The sequence below is a fragment of the Rhinopithecus bieti genome, unplaced genomic scaffold, assembly GCF_001698545.2.
Source record: "Rhinopithecus bieti isolate Rb0 unplaced genomic scaffold, ASM169854v2 scaffold_26676, whole genome shotgun sequence".
Taxonomy (NCBI): Eukaryota; Metazoa; Chordata; class Mammalia; order Primates; family Cercopithecidae; genus Rhinopithecus; species Rhinopithecus bieti.
The window spans coordinates 548,511-570,320 of record NW_016812009.1 but is presented as its reverse complement, the minus strand read 5'-3'; the positions used below and the strand labels follow the sequence as shown (position 1 = coordinate 570,320).

Genomic DNA, 21,810 nt, shown 5'->3' with positions numbered 1-21,810 from the left:
GTTTGTCTACCCCCTGTTCAGTGAAATGCCGAGCGAAGGGAGCGACAGGGGAGCGCCGGGACGAGCGAACTCGGGGGAGGGGAGGGAAGGGAGGAGCGGGCGGAGCGGAGGTGCCAAGGGAGCGCGGAGGGGCAGGGGAGCGGACCGACGGCAAGCGGGAACGGGGAAACGCGAAGGGGAAGGGGAAAGGAGGGGAGGGGAAGGGGAAAGGAAGAGGAAGATGGGTACACAGAAAGACCTGCAGGACCACTAGAACACCTTCTCCTGGGCCTAGGAGGAAAGCTTGCCTAAATTCCCCTGAATCCCCTTCATGAAAAAGGTCAGTCTTCCTGGGCGAAGACCATAGGAGTCCACAAGAGGCTGCCTCCTGGGACATTATGGGAACAGGGGCTGTAGGCAGGCAGACTAGAGAGGCATTTCAGCAATGGTTTGACCTGGTATGTGAAAATTTTTTCCTGCTTAGATAGTTGGCAAATATTTTCAAGGCAAAATGGAATTTATTAACAGAAGATATTTGTCAAGGATTATTCTCTCCCCCAGCAACGGACTCCTGCCACCCCATTCTTCATTTTTTATTTTATTTTTGAAGCAACTTCTTCCCAGGATAGAGGACTTCATCAACAAGGTTCTTTCATCTTCCTTCGTTGTTTGGATCCTTAAGCCTGGCTTGAAAGAAGAGGGAGAAGTCTTCAGGGGAAATGCTCCCTGCGCTGACCCACAGGATGGCTTCCTTCAACAAATGCAGGTATCAGCTTTCTATGCTGGGAAGAGCCTGGGATGATAATGAATTGTCATTCCAGAGGAATTCATTTTGTTCACCCTGGCATGGGCTTTGGGACCCCACAAACCTGAATCTGAATCCGTAATCCCCTAATTATTAGCCATGTGGCTTTCATCTTAGTGAACCTACATCGATTTCCGTAGGAGTAGAGCAAGGGGAGAATAGGTGTTGGCTTTTGCCATCGTTAGGAGGATTCAGTGAGATGGTACATGTTCAGTGTCTGGTACAAGGTCTGACTCAGAGTGAAACCTCAGTGCATGTCAGTTCTGTTCCTTCCAATACAGGATAGAGACCCTGATGGGAGCCTGCTCATGGGCTACTCAGCTAAGGATTAGAATATGGCAGCTTTAGGTATCACTTAATACAGGTAAGAGTCCAGCCTTCACAAAACCTACAGATAACCAGAGGCAGCAAAAATAGGTAATATTCATTGAGGGTTTACTAAGGACCAAGTGTTCTAAACACTTTACCTGTGTGAACTTACTTAACCTTCACTAGAATCCTATTATTATGCCCAAAGCAAGAGAATGGCAGAACTAGCATTGGAAGCCAGCCCACCTGGCTCTCCAGCCATCTTTCTTAACATCACTGCAGCAATGGAAGGGAACCACTGGATTAAATCATTTCAGAAATTGAACAGGGGTTGAGAGATTGGCTCTTTCAAGCCCTTGTTTTGCAGAGAAGAAAAGCAAAGCCCAGAGAGGGAAATTCCCACCCAAGGCCTTGCAGCTGCTGGTGGTGGAGTAGCTCCTGGTCTCTCAGGCCAGTGTCTTGCCACTGTCAAGGAGAGGAATGGCCAAACCACTGGGGAGAGAGACTGTGTTATTGACCACACTGTCTATGGGAATGGCAATTCCCTAATGGAATTTTATGCAAATTTAACCCACACAAAAGGCCAATCATTTTTTTTTTCAGCCACCTTTGATTGGCTGCCTGCTACAAGAGAGATATCAGGAGGTACATATTGCCATGGGGGGAACTAAAGATGGAGGATCCTTCATTTGTGGAACTGGGAATGGGCTTTGGGTCACACGAGGCTCATCCCTGATGAGCTAGAACATGGCAGTTACCTGAATCCAGAAACCGATGTTAGGCTCTGTATGGACGTGCAGAGGAAGAAGGACCTGTCGCCACATCTACAGAGGGGTCAGCAAAGACACACTTGCAATGACCCTAAGAAACCATGGGCAAGTCTCCATCTTTTTCCTCAGCTAAACCTGTATGCACTGGTACAGCCATACCAATTATTAAAATATTGAAAAACTTCTGTATCCCTTGGGAAATAGCCACTACCGTGAGCCCCTCTAGTGCCCTTCTCTCCTGGCACCGTCAGATCTCCCTGAGTCCAGCAACGAAAGGGTTAACACTTGCCCCAGCAGAGGGCCTCTGGGAGCCGGCTCCTGCCTTCAGAGCTGTCTGTTAAGACTGATCTAGGACTAGATTCATTCTTACTGTTTTTAAATAGCTTGAATGTCACCTCCAGATGAAGCTCCCCAAAAGGAATGAGACATCTAAATAGAGCCACGTGGGGTCCATCTGGGGTGGCTCCCCAGAGGACAAATTTTGCAAAGGAAATCTGAAAGGGTAAGAGATGCAATTTAGTGGCTAGGAGAGTGAGGGTTCGGACAAAGCTCTGATTAAGGAGCAATCCTCCTGTGGCATGCTAGGGTTTAAACACAGGGTTCAGAGTGGCATGCACATCCCTCTGCCCTCGGCTGCCCTCTGCACACTACTCCTGTCACAGACTCTGAGGACAGGCCTAGCAGCCAGTGGCCACCTTATTAATACTCCTTGATCTGCCACACTCCCTCCCCTCATCACACAGGCTGGGAGCTTATGGTCCTAGACAACACGTGCTGGAAGAATGTAGATCAGAGCAGCACAGAGGACTCCCCGACAACCCGCGAATCCTCTGCCCAGCAGGGTTGCCAAAGGTCATCCAAGCAGGGTTGAGGGATATAGGAGGCTTCACTCAGATTCAGACATTTGCAGAGAAAGAAAAAGGTTCAATAACTTCTGGGGTATGATGTCCCACATTGTGTGACAGCTGGGAAAGGGCTCCTTGTCTTCGTCTCATCCCCGCTGTTCAAACGGAGAAAGAGCAGACAGGGCCAGGGAGGCAGAAAGAGTGAGGGTGAGACAGAGCCCATTCACCTTCCCCTACACTGCAGTGGAAATGCAGGGCCAGGCCAGCGTGTGTTTTGCTGGCTCTGAAGCCGGACAGTCCTGGGTCCACACCCAGGCTCCACCCTTACCAGCTATCAGACCCTGGGCAGGTTATTTAACCTGTTGGAGCCCAAAGTTTCCTTGTTGATAGAACAGAGATAATAATAAATCAGGGGCCCTGTGACGATTGAGTGAAGTCATATATGGAAGGCATTTACCCATGTGACTATTGCTGGTTCTCTTCCTTCATCTTATTAGGCCAGGAAACAAAAACTGTCTCCCGAGCCATTCAAAGGTCATAAACTAAGTTTAGGAGTTTTTTCTTCCACCAAATAATTTCTCCCATATCTTCACTTGGTTTTTTCTTCCCTTGAACTTCCCAATCCTTGGCCCTTTCCTAGGAATAAAAGGGCAACAGATGCCCAGGCAATAAGGAGATGGTTCCTGCGGCCAAGTAGATATTTCAGAAGGGATGGCTTCTGCCATCTTGTACTGTATATCAAGAACCTCCCAAAAGTTTGCAGGGTTTAACCTGGAACTTTGACTTCTAGGAATCAAAGTGAAAACATTCAAGAATTTAAAGGTTCAAAGATTTAGAAGTTTATGTACAAAGCTGTGACACACATACATATATATGCACACTAACACATATGTGTGGGAATATATATATATACACACAAACACATACATCACAATCTAAATGTCACATAGATTTTGCTAAACAAAAGAATTATTTATTTATGGTAGAACATTATAAAGAACACTATATATGATAGGACACTGTAATGAAAAATCAGGTTTGAGAAAGTATTTGTTGAGAGAGAGAGGGACTCTTGAAATACATAGTACAGTGAAAAGTCAAGACCCAGAACTGTATTTATGGGATGATTTCAAACACCCAACAGATGTCTGAGTATAGACAAAAGGCTGGAAAGAAATTTGCCAGGATGTGAGTTCTGGTCAACTCTCAGTGTTAGCATTGGAAGTGAGTTTTACTTTCCTCATGAAAGTAATTCATGTCCATGGTAGAAAATTTGAAAAACACAAAATGATATAACACGAAAAGGTGGATTTCAGTTTTAAAATATCTTAAAAGAATGATTAATCTGCAACTGATCCACAAAAAAAAAAGTCAACAATCGAAACCTTCAGCTCCTTGACTACCAGCTGCAATGTTTGCAACACTATGCTCTGCACACAGCTATGCACACACGCACACACATGCACATGCGCACTCTGAGATTCCACAAAGACACGCAGTGAAGTCCCTTGGTGGGATTACAGGAGCTGAGGCTGAGATGGTGTCCATTGGAAGAGAAAAGACATGAAAATAGGAGGAGAGGATTGTGAGGAGAAATGAAATGAGAAAAGTGGCGAGTGGGCTTCTAGGAATAAAATTCCTGCTAATCACCATCTTCATTTAGAGAGATGGGCTGAGAGTCTTTTGCCAAAGAAAGAAGAGTCTACAGGATGGCTGGGACAGATGCTATTTTAAGAAAAATATATGAAACCATCTGGAGACTGAAGGACTTGTTCACCAGAGCCAGGTGGGCCCATTTTCTATTGCAAATAACAAACCACCCCGAGACATGGTGGCTTATGGGACAGTGGTCATTCATGCATCTGCAGCCTGGGCAGGGCTTGGTGGGGTAGCTCACCTCTGCTCCATGTGCTGTCAGATGAGACAATGTGATTGGGGGTACCCAGGACAGCAGCCCCTAGTCCTGGCACACTGGTGCTGGTCAGCTGGGAGCACAGCCAGGGCCATGGGCTCCTCTCCACGTGGGCCTCTCCTCCCCAAGGGCTGCTTTGGCTTCTTGTGGGCACAGTGGCTGCGTTCCAAGAGTGAGTGTCCCAAGAGACAGGAAGTGAGAGCTGCCAGTGTCTGTGGGCCCAGAAGTTGGCACAGCACTGCATTCATTTGTCAAGTAGTCACAAGGCCAGATTCAGGGCAAGGGGAGACAGATCCCAATTCTTGATGGGAGGAGGGTCAAAGAATTTGGGGGCCACATTTTAAAACTGCCACAGAGGGGGACACACAAGATCAATTCTTGGGGGGCTGCTCCAGCCCAAACCGTTTACAACATCATAGTGCTCATGAAGGACAGATGGGATGAGAAGTTTGAGGCGTGAGCAACATCACACCATATCCATAAAAAACTGCCTGCTCTGGCCTGGGAGGGGAAGCCCAGTTCCTCTCTGGCCCACCTGGCCAGCCCCCACAGCATGGCTCCCTTCAGCCTCTGGGCTCTTCTCCTTCCACCTCTTCTGTCCTCAACAACCCTGAACAACCTCCAGTTCCCACAGGTCCCCAGGGCCTGTGTGAGCAAACGGAACATCCTGCCACTCCTCAGAGCCAGCTATAAACGCCAAATGATGTCAGGGAGCACTCAGGTGTTTCCGGCAAGAGAATTGGCCACTTTCTCTCCATGGGACTGACGAAGCAGAGGAGGGAGCTGGTCGTGCTTTGTCTGGCCGGTGTGCAGCTCTGCCAGGACTGGTCTTCTCCTGGGACTTTAATGCCCATAAACTTCTAAGAGGGGACCTCACAGATGAGTCCAGCCATGAAGGGGTATGAGCCTCAGCGCAGGGAAGTGGCTGACTCAGAAAAGAGGGGACTAGAGCCCAGTCCTCCCAAGTCAAAGTCAGATGTTTCCTCCACCAGCCCATCTCCTAGGGTGCATTTGTTCCCTACTAGCAATGGAGCTTCTACTGTGAGCGAGGCTCTTACACATAAGGGAGCTCATCTTTGATGAGAAAATGTTTCCAGTCCAACACCGCCACCCACAAAACCCTAATAGGGCATCTAAACATTTCCTGCAAAGAAGCCACAGCTCAGCAGGGCAGATCTGCAAAGCCAGGGTACACTGGCTCCTGTTCCAGAGCTCAACACCTCTCACCCACCCTACCAAAGGTGAAACTTCTCTAAAGTCCTCAGTGTCACCTTTTGTAAAGGATGGGAACTGTGCTTTCTATGTTGTGATATATTCGAGGCTGATTTTCTATAACAATGATGCTTCAAGTGAATTACCATTAAGTAAAAAGCATGATCCGGGAAGTCATGGTTTCCTGTTCACCATACCACCCCATATGCCCCAGGCCCAGGATAAAAAGCACAGCCCAGTGTTGGGGGTTTGCTATAGCGTTTGAGTTTTGGGACCAGATGGCCCCTGAATCCACGGATCTGGGCAGGAGAGCCTGGAGCATTAGGGTTCTCCTACAGCCATAGAGCATGCCTTACCAGGGTCACCCCAAACAGGTGTGCAAGCATCAGGGTGCCCAGGTGAAGGCACAAGTGAAGGCTGAAATTCTGCTTGGGACCGACTAGCCAAAACATCTCCCTGCAGGCAGCAGGGACCTGTGCCCCTCATCCTTTTCCACCAGCAAACAGAATTCCCCCTCCCAGTGTTCCTGGTGTGTGATCTTTTAACAAATGTTTATTGAAAACCAACTATGTACCTAAGACTGTCATAGACACTTGGAATAAAGAGAAAAACAAGCAAAATCCCTGCCCCTGTGAAACTGATGTGCTAATGGAAGAGGCAATATGATGTCAGGGGTAATAAATTCTCTCAAGAAAAACAGAGTGGGGAGGGGATGGAAGACAGGGAGGCCGCTGTGGACGCACTGGTCTGGGAGAGTCTCTGAGGCGGTGATGTCTACGCAGAGGCCTGAGTGGGGTAAAGGAACCCAAGGAGACATGGTGGCAGTAAGATCCCAGCCAAGGGCACATCAAGCCTCAGCGCCCTAGTGGGAGCACATTTGTATTTGAGACTGAAACAAGTGAGCAAGGGAAGAGAAGTAGGAAATGAACCAGAGGCTCCTGCTCTCTACACTGTGTGGAACCTAAAACCAGAAAGATAGTACTAGCATTTACGTGCTGGGTATATGTCAGGCACCTCTCTTATTCAATTGTTAAAACCACCCTAGGAGGGAATATGTAGGCTCAGAGGAACTACCAGATCACACAATACTGAGTGACTAACTTGGAATTTGAACCCAGGAATGTATGACTGAGCAGCCTGTTCTGTTTTCACTATAGCCTCCTGCAGACAGGCTTTCTTTCAGGGTCCTGAGGCACTTTTATCTAAGCAGTCACTGTATGGGGCACATTGTCTGACCCACTGTCTGAGCCCAGGAGAAAACTGTGACAAGTGCCTGCCCTTTGGCCATCAGCCTCAACAAAGGCAGACCACAAAGACTCACTCTTACCCATGTCCGGATCCCCCACCTGCCCCTCTTCCCAAGCCCCAAAAGGGCTATGGTTTGTGTACCCATGAGATATCCTGAGGCCAGAACAGAGAGAAACAGGACTGCTAGACATATCTAGATTCCCAGCCTTCGAGTTCCCTCTTTCTTGGAACCAAAGGAAGACCAACTGCGAAGTCACATGAAGAGACACAGAGGGGCTGAGCCAAAGCACAGCAAGCATGGTGCCATCTTTTTTGTTTTTGGATGGAGTTTTGCTCTTGTCATCCAGGCTAGAGTGCAATGGTGCCATCTCGGCTCACTGCAACCTCCACCTCCTGGGTTCAAGCAATTCTCCTGCCTCAGTCTCCCGAGTAGCTGGGATTACAGGCGCCCATGACCACGCCCGGTTAATTTTTTGTATTTGTAGTACAGATGGGGTTTCATCATGTTGGCCAGGCTGGTCTCGAACTCCTGACCTCAGGTGATCCACCCACCTCAGCCTCCCAAAGTGCTGGGATTACAGGTGTGAGTCACCACATCTGGCCGTACGGTGCCATCTTTAGAACTGCAGAGAGCTGTGTCAATTCCATGGTTAGTGTCCTAGAAACCTTTGTTTTCTAGACTAAGGACTCTTGGGAATCACATTCAGGGAACCAGAAGTGACTGAGATAAGTCAACGACGTCGTCTCTCTTCCTCCTGCAGTAGAAGGACCAGGGAATAAGCCAGAGTACACAGGCACCCAGCCAGGAGGAGTCCAGGCTTGGACTATTAGTCAGCAAGTTCCACCATGGTGAGCAGAAAGCACAGGCCAAGCGGCTTTAACTCAGCTGAAACCCCAAACCACCAGGCTGTGTATTCACCTCACTGGGGTACGAAAAAGATTTGGGGGAGAGTTAGTGCTTAAGACAAAAGTCACTTTCCCTTCCAGTTCTGATGATTCAAGATGTATCCAACCATTATTTTCCAACCACTTACTAGAGGAAACCTTTTACCAGCCTTCCTCTATTTTTCTTTATTTTATTTTATTTTTGAGAAGGAGTCTCACTGTGTCCCACAGGTTGGAGTGCAGTGGTGCAATCTCAGCTCACTGCAACCTCTGCCTCCCAAGCTTAAGTGATCCTTCCACCTCAGCCTCCCGAGTTGCTGGAACCACAGACTACTCAGACTGGCCCAAACATGCCCCTGCAGGCAGCAAGGACCTGTGTCCCTCACCCTTCTCCACCAGCAAGCAGAATTTACCCTCCCAATGTTCCTGGTTTATGATCTTCTAACAAATATTTATAGAATACCAACTATGTATCTAGGACTGTTACAGACACTTGGAATAAAGAGAAAAACAAACTAAAGGCCTGCCCTTGTGAAACTTATGTGCTATGTTTTTCCACACCACACCTGGCTAATTTTTTATATTTTTGGTAGAGACGGGGTTTACCATGTTGCCCAGGCTGGTCTCAAACTTCTGAGCTCATGCGATCCTCCCACCTCAGCCTCCCAAAGTGCTGGGATTATAGGTGTGAGCTACGGTGCCTGGCCTATTCCTCTTTATTTCCTTTTTCCTTTATATATTCTCCTCATCCATGCTTGAGTGTTCTCTTGTGCGCGCGCGCTCTCGCTCTCTCGCTCTCTCTCTCTCTCTCTCTCTCTCTCGTCTCATGTAATCTAATACAATGGAATATTTTTCTTTGGGATCGTGGGGGAGGTTCTCATGTCTGGGAGCCTGGCCAAGATATATGTATTTACAACATCTGAGTTCCATTCCAAAAGTTTGTTTCATGACCCTGTTCCTTTGATTACAATCTAATCCTATGTACGGGCAGGAATGTTTTCTGCTGCAGCACCGGCCTTGAAAGAGGCATATTACCAGCTATCACAACCTCCTCCCTGGTCACCCAGTTCAAAGACAACACACACACCCCCAGGCCTCTTCCTACCAAGCAAAATTTTTAGAAGAACCATGCTTGCAGAAAAATAAATAAGACATTTTCAAAGAGACATCAATCTTAAAACTTGCCCTTAGCTTCTTTAAAAAAAAAGAAAAAAAAAAAGAGTGTTAGAGTAGATCAGTCTACGATTTAAGCTTTCAGGTTGTGGGGAAAAAAAACATGTATGAGTTCAATGCTAGCAATGATATTAAACATATATCAACTTCGTGTGCGGAAATTTTTTTTCTGATTCAACGCATTTATGAGCAGCCTACACCCCACTTTGGAATAGAGGCATGGAATAGTGAAAGATGCCTCGCTAGAAGCAGCCCTACTTTCAAATCCTAACTCAGCCACTTAGTGGCTGTGTATGCAAAACTATTTCTCCAAGCTTCAGTGTCCTCATCTATAAAATAGAGACAAAAAATATCCAATTCTTTGGGTTGAAAGAATTCAATGAGATAAAGTCTTAAAGCTCTCAACAAATGTTAATTTCTCCCATACGCACATCCTTGCATTGCGTGCAGTTAAGAGAGGCTGCAAACAGGCATTATCAGACCCTTACCATCAAACAGATCACAACCTGTGGAAAGATAACATTTAGCAGTATATAATAAACTGCAGAATTGGTGCTGGGTTGGAAATAGTCAACACAGAAACAGGGCATAAAAAAGATGGCCCCTATCAGCAGGGCTTTGGGGAAGCTTCGTCAGGAAGGCTGCACAGAGATGGTCCGTGAAGGGTGGCGAGGCTGGCACTTCAGGCTCATGTGTGGAGGGAGAAATAGATTCCCATGTTTGTGGGAGCACAGGACAGGACTGACCCGAAAAGGTGGGGATGATGTGACAGGGAAGGGGCAGTGTAATGGTGTGGGGACACTGGAAAGCCAGGCAGAGGCAGTTGGCCATGATTTCATTTGAAATGGTGTTCATTGTCAGCTTTGACACCGTAAGATCAGAGCTTTATGGAATGAAATGCCTCCCCTCTCCCCAGACAAGAGGCAACCAGTGGGAGAAGGAGGAGCCAGTGGGAGGAACAACCACAAAAGAAGGAGGGTGGTGGAGTCCACCCACTGCTCAGATGCAGCATATAAAAGGGAAGAGGAATCACAGATGCCTCTTGGTTTGCATCAGGAAAGCAAGCAAAATATATTGACAATACCGGAGGCCCAGAAGTTAGAAAAGGGAGTTGCCCGAAGAAGAAAGAGCCATTTGGTCCATTTTGGACAAGTTTATGTGAGATGCCTGAACAAGAGCGCTGTGTGTGTGTGTGCTCTGGAGAGTGTGTACCCCTTAGCGGGAAGGCCTGCTTCCCCTTCTATTCCACTCTACCCACTCTTCTCACTGTATTCCAGTTTCATGTTTCTTAAAAATTTAGCTGAATTGATAGCTAGGTGTGCCTGGAGGGAGGAAGTTACACAAGCTGTCCTGAGGAAGCCAGAGGTGTGTTCAACCCCTGTGATTCCTGAGTGAGTGTTAATTGGGTTCCTGAAGCCATCAGTTAGTGGTTCCCAAATGTTGTGTTCAGATTCTCCCACCTTTTTTTGCAGAAAAATAAGAGTTTCTAGAAAGGATCTGACTCCAAACCAGGCAAAGTCCCATGTCTTAGAGGGAGTCAATACCTTAGAGAATGTTAAAATTATTGGGCCCAAAGGTAATTTGGAGATAGTCTTTAGATGCTCTTAAGAATATTGTTCCTGGATTATGTATATTCTAAATATCTTCTGTGATTCATCTCTTCACTTTCTTTAAGGAACCCTTTGATAAATCGTCATAGGTACCATGGATGGGTCCTCCTGCGCATGCATTCTGCCTCCAGGGAAGCCCACCCTTCTCTGCTGATGCAGTTCAGCATGGCTTTGGCTGGCAAAGTCGTGTTGGCTTCTGGGCACCAGAATAGCAATCAGGCCCCGAGGCAGCCAGCATCAGGAATCGAGAAAGGGAGTTCCAGATGGAAGCGGCAGAGTGTGAAGATGCTTGACTGCAGGCCAGCCCCGTGGCGGGGGGAGAGGTGTGGGGGTTTGGAATGCCCTAAAAGGTTCCAGACCAGAGGCAAAGCTGCTGGAAAAGGCTGAGCACAGACCCAAAGGAAAGCCCTGTATCCAACCCCTATGTTAAGATATGGGGAATTACAGACCCCCCAGGACTGAAATTACCCTCCCTCTAAGAACATCATGTCCACTGTTCAACCATCTGCCAAGATTACCAAAGCAGAATTTTTTTTTAACCGAGACGGTATATCTGCCACGACTCCCACAACTCCCATGGGTCATTCATTCAGACCCCTTCTATGCAATATTAAGAAGGGAAACTGCACTACCTTCTATGCAATATTAAGAAGGGAAAGAAGTCTAACTTTAGATTTTTCTGGACAATTTGAAGAAACAAACACAGAGGAAATGGTTTACATCAATGAAATGGATAAAAGTTAGAGAATAGAAAGAACTTCTCAGGAGTCTGAGAAAGTGTGAGAGAACAACCACAGTCTGAACAGTGAGTCTCGGTATTCTTTTGTGAAAGAGCCAACTACACTAGGCCTCAGTTTCCCCACCTATAAAATGGAAAGACCATTCCTTGCCTTGCCTTACTTGACACTGTAAAGAGTAAAGCCCATTTGAGATGTTAAAGGCCTTGGCATGTTGAAAGGAAGTGTCTGCAGAGATCTATGAACTGAGAGGTTATCCAGCCATGGAGATGGGAAAATGAGGACTGTCCACCCTAGAACATCTACCAGAGGCACCTAATGAGTAATGGGGCCAGAGCCGTTTGTAATGTGCCACCAGACTGTGCTCATCCTCTTGGCTGCCAACACTCCTCCTGCTTTCAGATGATAGCCCACTTTTCTCCATCAAAGGAACCATGACTTGACTACTCCCAAGGCTTGGTGATCCCAAGCATTCCAAGACCACCTCCCAGAAGCCTCCATCAGAGCTACCAAGCAACAGCTGCAGACTCCTCCTGGAGGCAGGAAACAGTCACAGGCCCAAAGGGAGGTGAAGAGAGAACACTGAGGCACTGGCTTAAAACCTGGGAACGTGAAGCACCATCTCAACATGTAGGTTTCAACTAACGGCAGCCTCAGTGAGCCCTGGAATCCCACTAGGGTGTCTTGATCAGAGACTGGAGGAGGCCAGAACTGGTTCCGCATCTCCCACCCCTGCCTCAGCCACAGCATCTCTGATGTTACTGGTCTTAAATATTGGGATGTTTTGTTTGCAAAAAGAGTTCTAGGACTCTAAAACTGTTTATGAAACACTTGTCTGCACTAGTAAATTTTATTTTAAAAAACCAGAAGAAAATTACAGAAGAAAAATTAATTGTACTTAAGACTTTAGAATCATATATCACATCCAACAGAAGAACTCTACTAGAAAAAATGCCCAAGCTGTTGCCCCCAAACTAATGTAACATGCTCACAAATGGCATCTGCCTTTATATTCTCGCTATGTCTTTATTTAGCTTTCTCCATTCTCTCAATTCCTAAGTACTCCTAGAACAGGTAGAGATGCTGCTATTTAGGAAAATGTTCCCTGCGTATCCTCCTCTAGGCCACTGCAGACCCTTCTCGCAGCTCTGTTTTGTGCACCTTCCATACTTAACATTTGGTACTGCAGGTAGATCTAGACTATGAACACCTTGAGGATCGGGATCATGTGTAATTCCATCAATCTATGTGGCCCATGTTTCAGCACAGTGCCAGTAACTCAGGAGGAGTTTGACAGACCTGAATGAACAAATGAACGAATTAATGCACGAAGACACTTTTACACAAATATATAATTTCCTGGTTTCTCTTCTGTAAGTTAACATCTTCTATGTTTTGTTTTGTTTTTTTCTTCTAGGTCACAGAGGGCTAATGCTGTAAATTCTCTCTCAGGGGAAAGCTGGGCAGACGCACTTGGGAACATTTAAAAAACTAGGTTGGCATTGGAGAGGAAACAGCCAATATATTTAGCCACCCATGGCATGCCAAGGCCTTATCGAGACAGAAATAGGCACTGTAGGAGGAATCTCAATTAAATATTTTTCTAAGCAGTCAGCTCTGGGCTTTGCCTGAACATGGATAGAGAGCTGGGGTGAAGCATAGGACAGAAAGCCAAGAAGATCTCAGTGGGGCTTCTGAATCATCCTGGGGCTTAACTGCTTGCAATGTAAAGCTGGTGACCCCAGGGGGCAGGGGTGCTGGCCTACCTTCCATGTCCAAGGAGCAGGACACCCTCCCTGCAGACACTTTCCAGAATCCCCCACATTTGGGGGACCCAACCTCTCTGCCATACCTACTCTTAAGTGGCACCAAGTATCTGGAATATTCTTCCTATGAGCTTTACCCAACTATTTCCAATAGTCAACACTCCCTAAGAATCCTGTCTTATCCAGAAAGTATTCCTGGAATGACTTGAGGAGAAACACAGTGACACTTTGGGCACAGAATTCCACCCTGAGACCTGGTTATCTTTTCCTTGTTAAAATATGCAGCACTTCAATCTAGAGACATAGGGACAACTGCCCTGAATTGGCTGGGGTATCAGGATGGGCTCCAGTGCTGGGCAGGGTGAGAGTGGGAGTGGGTATCTGGTGGGGGTACAGACAGTCCAGTGCAGAATGCATGTATGAATAACAAGAAATCTCTCTTTTTTTTTTTTTCATATTTGGGCTTTTCCAAATATGGAAAACAGCTTTTCCCACTTAAAAATGTATCATCAACCTTTTCCCATGTCATTGCATGTTCTTTTACAATGTGATTGTTAACATCTATATAGCATGCCCTCATTTGGAAGTCATTTTATTTAGCCAGTCTCCAGCTGTTAAGCATTTAGATTGTTTCCTGTTATTATCACACTATGATGAACACCCTCAGGGTGACTGTTGTGTTAATTTCTAATCATTTCAAGAAGCAGGCTAGCTGGGGTTAAGAACAAGGGTGTTGCAGCTGTTCTTCCTGATCTCAATCCCAGTGTCATGACTTGTTCCTTGTTAGACCTTGCTCACATGACTTGGTCTTCACATGCCTCATTTTCTTTATAGTAAAAGGTACTAATAGTACTTACTTTATAGGGTTGTCTTCGGGATTAAATATGTTAATAAATATAAGTGCTTAAAACAATGTCACTTTAACACTGTGTATGGTTGAGAAAGTACTCAGTGAACTTTAATTATGATATCTTTGGATTATATTCCTTGAGGAATTTCTGGGTCAGCAAATTTGCATATTTTAAGGCCTTTGAAACATATTGCCCAACTGGATTAGGCCAATTTACATTCCCATAAGCAATCTATAAACACATTGGGTTGTTCACAGTCTTCTAAACCTCTTCTTTTAAAATATCCAAAACATTTACTGTAAGCAACCTGGACTTCTCTGTAGTAGTAGGATTCAGCACTATTGATCCCTTTTTCTTGAAACTCTCGACTCCCTGGTTTTCTTCCCCTGCCTTCTAGGTTTCCCTTTCACATCTCTGATCTTCCCTCCACTTCGTTCCCTCCCCTTTCCTGAGACCTCAAGATGCTGGGATGTTTCCCGAGGTCCAGACAGCAGCAGTCTTCTCTCCTTTCTCTACATCCCCTTTCTCAGAGGTCTCATCCACTCCAGCCATCCCCTTAGCTTCCTAACTGACACCTCTAGTTCTCATTCGTCACAAGTGTTGCAACCCTAGTCTCCAATTACTGATTAATCCCAAGTGACTGTCCCGTAGTTTCAAATTCCAAATCCAAAACCAAATCTACCACATCTGGTTCCCTCCCCTCCACCTTCACAGGCAAGCTTCCAGTTTCCATATTCCTATTACCAAAACTTGAAACTTCAAAGTCACCTCGGATGCCACTCTCTGACATCTAAGCAGTCATCAGATCCAACATGCTGTTTTTTCTCAGTATCTCCTGGACTGTCTCTTCCTTTCCATTCCTAATACTGTCACCCTTATTCACACTTTTATCATAAAGTTAAGTCCTCTTGCCAACCAGCTCTCCCTGGCACACTCCTTCCTTTGATGGGCTTAAAGATGGATCTTCTATAATGCCCCACCACTTCCCTACTCAAGGCTCCTCTGCAGACCTCATCACCTGAACAAAGCCCATACTCCTCCCTCTGGCATCAAGAATTTCAAAGACCTGACCCCATTCTATATTTCCAGCCCTGTCTTCTGGACCTGACCTGTATTTCTCTTTGCCTGTAATGTCCATTAGCTCTAAATCCTATCTATTCTCCAAATAATTCTCCTCCCAGAAGTTTTTTCCGGCCACTCCAGCCTACAATAACCAGTTGTACTTAGGACAGTTGGGCTACAAATAATAGTTTGAGAAACACTCAAATTGGCCTCAACCATAGGGATATTTGTTAGCTCGAGTCACAGGAAATCTACACACAGAAGAGCTGAAGGGTGGGGCTACAGCAAACACTGCTGCTCAACAGCATCTGTTTTCCCCTTCCTCTTTCCTAACAGAAGTTCAGTTTTGCTCAAATCTCCCACTCCTCTTTTTGTTCAAGTCTGCATAGTCTCATGCTTCTGGGAAGCTGACCTCATTCTTAGCTCTAGTGAATACTTAAGGGCGTGGGTACTGAAGCCTGAGTTCAAAACTTAGTTCTGCCATTTCCTAGCTGTGGGGTCCCTGGGCACATTATTTAAACTCTGTGCATCCCAGCACTTTGGGAGGCCAAGGCAGGAAGGTCACCGGAGTTTAGGAGTTCAAGACCAGCCTGGGCAACATAGCGAAACCTCATCTCTGCTAAAAAAAAAAAAAAAAAAAAAAAAAAAAAATTTAATTAGTCAGGCATAGCAGTGCACACCTGTAGTCCCAGCTACCCTGGAGGCTGAGGTGAGAGGATGGCTTGAGCTGGAAAGATCAAGGCTACAGAGAGCTATGATTGCACCACTGCACTCCAGCCTGGGTGACAGAGTGAGACCTTGTCTCTCTAAAAAAGCAAGCAAATGGCTGGGCACAATGGCTCACACCTGTAATCCCAGCACTTTGGGAGGCCAAGGTCGGTGGATCACTTAAGCTCTGCAGTTCAAGACCAGCCTAGGCAACGTGGTGAAACTCCGTCTCTACTAAAAATAGAAAAATTAGCCGGGTGTGGTGGTGCACTCCTATCATCGCAACTACTCAGGAAGCTGAGGCACAAGAATCACTTGACGCCAGGAGAAAGAGGTTGCAGTGAGCCAAGATCACGCCACTGCACTCCAGCCTGGGTGACAGAGTGAGGCTCCGTCTCAAACAAAAACTGTGCTTCAATTTCCTCATGTACAAAATGAGGATATTAGCAGTACTCCGAGAGCATTAAGGTTGTTAAGTGAGATAATATATGTAAAGCACTTAGAACAGTGCCTGGCACATAGTAACAGTTGTGTTTACGGAGCACTTGCTGTTTTTACCGACTGGGGTAAAACAGTAATGGCACTCCCATGCTCTTCGCTATTGCCTGGTTTGGAGTAGCCATGGGATCCAGAGCTGGCCAGAAAGCCATGAGGGGAGTCCACTGGGGACCTTCTAACGATGTCGTCTTAACTCTTAAGGAGGAGACTTGAGATTGTCTGACCCTTTGATTTTCCATACTGCACCACGTCGGAAGTCTGAGCACGCTGCCTGGTCCATGCAGCCTGGGCAGCTGGGGCCTCAGTGTTGGCTGGGTGATGCCGTCAGAGACCTGGACGCTCATCTCCTTGTGCATCCCTCTTCCATGTGCTGGCTTCTTCCAAGTGGCAAGTTGGCAACAACAGTCCCAGTCCTCATGTTCTAGGCAGAACAATGAGAGGAGTAGAGACTGCCCTTTCCTGTGTCTCTCTTTAGGAGCGAGAGAGGCTTTCCTATAGGCTCTTCAGCAGACCCCATTCTTACCTTATTAGATAGAACTGTGTCATGTGGCCTTTCTTAAACCAATGAGTGCCAAAGTAAATAGGATTTTGTATAGTCCAGTCTGGGCAAGCCTAGAGTTGTGATAGGGTCACATCCCTGGAGATAAGGCAAATTCTAGCAGCATCTCTGCTGGTTCCTTTGTCCATGGGCTGTTGTGTCAAGATAAAGGATTTCCACATAGGACTCAAGAGACCTAGGTTTCGGCCTTGGCACTGCTGCTAGCCAGCGGGGTGACTTTGAGCAAATCACTTAACTTCTCTGAGTCAGTGTCTTCATCTAAAGTGAGAATGATAACTTTGCCTTCGTATTGTTAAGAATCCAGTGAGAAGATGTGAGGCAGCACCTTGCAAGCTGGAAGGTGCTGTGCAAATGGAAGGTGCTATGGATTTTAAGGGCTGCTTTCCTCCTTTAGGAATCTACTTTCAGGCAAGTGAACTCTAAAGCCAGCAGCCAACCAGCAAAGTGAGTCAAGAATCTCCATCTCCTTCCTCTGGACTGCTCTTTTGGGCTGCCGCATCTCAAAGCCTACTCTTGGGTCAGCAGCCCCACCACAGATCCTCTGTCCCTCTCCACACCCTGTAACCGCAGGCCTCTTTTGGACTGAAGAATTTTCAGGGAAGAAAAATGCCTCACTTCCTTGAGATGCCCACACCTACCTGCCTCAAGTCTCACTGTCAGAAGAGCTGGGATGTTGCATTTTTATCTAGAAATTCGAGGCCATCTATCTATCTTTTTTTTTTTTTTTTTAAGATAGAGTCTCACTCTGTTGCCCAGGGTGGAGTGCAGTGGCGTGATCTCAGCTCACTGCAACCTCTGCCTCCCAGGTTCAAGTGATTTTCCTGCCCCAGCCTCCTGAGTAGCTGGGATTACAGGTGTATGCCACCACGCCTGGCTCATTTTTGTATTTTTGGTAGATACCGGGTTTCATCATGTTGGCCAGGCTGGTCTTGAACTCCTGACCTCTTGATCCACCTGCCTCAGCCTCCCCAAGTGCTGGGATAACAGGCATGAGCCACGCACCTGGCCAAGGCCATCTATTTTTTTACCCACTCTCTTGAGATCTGTAAAGGCCAGGTAAGACAGGTTTTAGAAAATTATTGTTAAAAGTTTGAGCTCCATCCAGAATGACAGTCTCTGAGTTAGAATCTAGGCCTCATTGCTCAGTGGCTGGTTGATCCAAGGCAAATCATTTAGCCTCTGAACCTCGGTTTCCCCATCTTTAAGGTGGAGATAAGGATGTTTACTTCATAAGGCTGCCCTGAGATAAGATAAACCATGTAAACCACTTAACACTATGCCTGACAGAGCAAGAACCCATCAAGCAAAGTTAGGCAATCTATTACATTTATAACACCTGTTTGGTGTCATGAATTTGGCCTGATTCTAGCTCCTCTCCAGCCCTTGAGGGGCTGGGAGGCTTGGAAAGAGAACAGGAGACCTGGGTTCCAGTCCTGGTGCTACCACCATGAGCTGTGTGGTCTTGGTCACCTCGAAGCTTCTGTTTTCTTGTCTATAAAGTGGTAAGGCTGCATAAGGTGGTTTCTGAGGCCCCTCCCTATACTACCAAGCTCATGTTTGTGGCATCTTAGTTCTTCCATGACAAGACTTCCAGAGTCTCCTCCTGTCTATCTGCTTTGCAGAAGTGGCTCCTGGAACTGCCCATGTCCAGGCATTTACTCCAGGGGGCTCCTGGTCATTTGCAGGCATAGACACTGCATCTCCACAACTGTCCTGCTGCTTCCCCTTCCCTTTCATCTGGAGCTCCTCCTAGACTTCTGAGAATGCCATCCCTCCCTACCCCCATCGTATTCCCCCAAGGCCTCTGTGTCCTCTCACTTTCTTGTCTTCTACCCAAATTCCTAGCTCCTTAAGCCAGGTAAAAAAGCGGTTTAGTTCGACCTAAACTGGCACTTTCTCAGAACCTCCCCTGCCTCTGGCACATTCCTTGTGTTTCGGCAGGACCCAGAGAGCTGGAGAATTCCTCTCCCTCCTTAGCGTGGGTCCCCGTGTTGGCATGCCAACAGCCCCAAATATTTAAAGCAATCATGAAAATGAGCTCAGAGTCCCATGCCAGAGCCTTGAAAGGAATTAGGCTAAAAACAGAACAAAGGAAGAGGTGAGGCCAAACAGAAAATGCCATGAAAGGCACTGCCCAGCATGGCTGGATCCCAGAGCCCTCCTCTCTGGCTTCACTCACCTACAGCGAGGCACTGTGCTAGGCACTGGGGATGCAAAGTTGAATGAATCATCATCCTTGCCCTTGAGGAGCTCCCAGGCCAGCTGAGAAAGCTACACAAACGGACAAAATCACAGTACAGTATGGTAAGTACAGACAAGATGCCGCCGAACGCACAAGGGAGCCATCAAAGCAGAGGGGCCTGGCTCTGCCTGGAGTCAGTGATGCATTCCTAGAGCCTTGATCCAGGCCTGACTTAGGACAGGCATTCACCCAGGGACAAGGCAGAAGACGTGCTTCCAGAGAAAAGCAGATGCAAAGGCACAGAAGCATGAAACAGGATGAAGGAGGGAGAGAAAGTGCACAAGCGTGACTGCTTGGTAAACTTGGTAATGATCCAGCCTCTCCATTGGGCATGTTTATGTACACGTAATGCACGGAGAATGAAATTAGACTCAGCCTTATAATTGAAGATTTTTTTAAAATGTTAAACTAGATGGACACATGGATGCTTGTGGGTGGAAGGAAATTATTGGGCAGAATGCCTGTATCAGAAGGTGCCTGGAGTGCATGCCAAGCATGGATGTGTATAGCGGGAGGAAGACAGAGCTATGTGCCCACAGCACCTTTCCTGTGATCAATCCCAGGAGACTTCCTGCTGGAGGGGAGACGGGGTTTCCCCAGTCACTTGAGTGACGGAAGAGAATCAGCTTGGCAGGCTGGGAGAGCTGGCAGTGCCCTAGGCACCTGGCACAATGCAGGGGAAAGTGTCAAGGTCAAAAGCGATGCCTGAGTCAGTTGTGACTAAGTGAGCCCCAGGGCTTCCCGGTTACCAAGAGGAGATAGCAGTGGTGGGCAGGCCCAGGGCCTCTCCTGCCTAAGCGCTTTCAAATCCTCACAGCAGGCACAGAGTGTGGCTTTGGGCTGAGTCTTGGGCAGCTGGGCAGCCGCACTCAAGCGTCTTCGGAAAGCAAGAAGTAAAATGAAAGCGACACAAGCAAAATGTGACACAAGCAAAATGATCATCAGGTGCTATTAAAGGAAATTCGTTGTGACGACGACACCTGCAAATAATAATTGTGCTCATTTTCATCACCACCATCATCATCATCACCATTTTTATTTACTTAAACGGGTCTAACATTTACTAAGCACTTATGAGCCAGGCTACATTAAACTTTACATGCACTTAATCTTCATAACAATCGGAAGAGATCAGCATTCTTGCTCACGTTACAGAAGAGGAAATATCCCCTAGGAAGGTTGTATTAAGGTTCAGGGTGTCCTGAAACCAGGCAGCATGTATTTTAAAAGCAGAAAATGTCATGCGCTGAACTGTGTTTTCCCCCCAAAATTCTTATGTTGAAGTTCTAACCTCCAGCACCTCACAATGTGAATGTATTTGGAGACAGGGTCTTTAAAGAGGTGATTAAGTTAAAATGAGGTCATTAGAGTGGCTTTTAACCCACTATTGTGTTCGGAATTGGTGGGTTCTTGGTCTCGCTCACTTTAAGAATGAAGCCTGTGAGTGTTACAGTTCTAAAAATGGGTGTGTCCGGAGTTTGTTCCTTCTGATCTTCGGACATGTTCGGAGTTTCTTCCTTCTGGTGGGTTTGTGGTCTCACTGACTTCAGGAGTGAAGCTGCAGACCTTCCCGGTGAATGTTACAGTTCACAAAGGCGGCGCATCTGGAGTTGTTCGTTCCTCCCAGTGGGTCCGTGGTCTCGCTGACCTCAGCAGTTAAGTGACAGACCCTCCCAGTGAGTGTTACAGCTCTTAAAGGCGGCGCCTCCAGAGTTGTTCATTCCTCCCAGTGGGTTCCTGGTCTCGCTGACTTCAGGAGTGAAGCTGCAGACCTTCGTGGTGAATGTTATAGCTCATAAAGGCAGCATGGACCCAAAGAGTGAGCAGCAGCAAGATTTATTGCGAAGAGCGAAAAAATAAAGCTTCCACGCTGTGGAAGGGAACCCCAGGTTGCAGCTCCTGGCTCTGGTGGCCTGTTTTTATTCCCTTATTTGGCCCCACCTACATTCTGCTGATTGGTCCATTTTACAGAGTGCTGACTGGTCCATTTTACAGAGGGCTGATTGGTCTGTTTTACAGAGTGCTGATTGGTGCATTTACAATCCTTTAACTAGACGGAAAAGTTCTCCAAGTCCCCACCCCACCCAGAAGCCCAGCTGGCTTTACCTCTCACTATCACTGGTGTCCTTGTAAGAAGAGGGAATTTGGACACAGACATGAATAGAGGAAAAGACCATGCGAAGACACAGGGAGAAGACAGCCATCTATAAGGCAGGGAGCAGGGCCTCAGAAGAAACCAACCCTGTTGACATGTCAATCTCAGATTTCCAGCCCCCAGAACTGTGAGAAAATAAATTTCTGTTGTTCAGCTCCTAGTCCATGGTCCTTTATTATGGCAGCCCTCACAAATAAATCGAGACAGCAGTGACCCTGGAGTGCCTTAGAGAAACTAGGAGAAACAAGGCTGCAGGGACCACATGGCACCCATGAAGGGGAGATGACCGCCTGCACGCCTTTGCCTTGCCCTCAGCTGTAGGACACCTGAGGACCCCTTAGCATCCTCAGCTCAGCTCTGAGAGTAATAAGCCCCAGATGGCTTGGAGTTGTACAACAGCAGTGCAATTGATGGTGTCTTCCTTGAAAAGATCAGGACTTGAAAGCAATAGGATTAAAAACTGGGGTTTAAAGAGATTAAATCA

General features: G+C 46.9%; 1 long non-coding RNA gene across 1 annotated transcript; it reads left to right on the top strand.

The window, feature by feature from the left end:
* The first annotated feature begins 402 nt into the window (after positions 1 to 402).
* On the top strand, positions 403 to 11,117 carry LOC108544374 (uncharacterized). Its single transcript, XR_001889817.1, has 3 exons — positions 403 to 745; positions 4,372 to 4,494; positions 10,814 to 11,117. It is a non-coding gene; the product is annotated as an uncharacterized LOC108544374 (long non-coding RNA).
* The last annotated feature ends 10,693 nt before the right edge of the window (positions 11,118 to 21,810 follow it).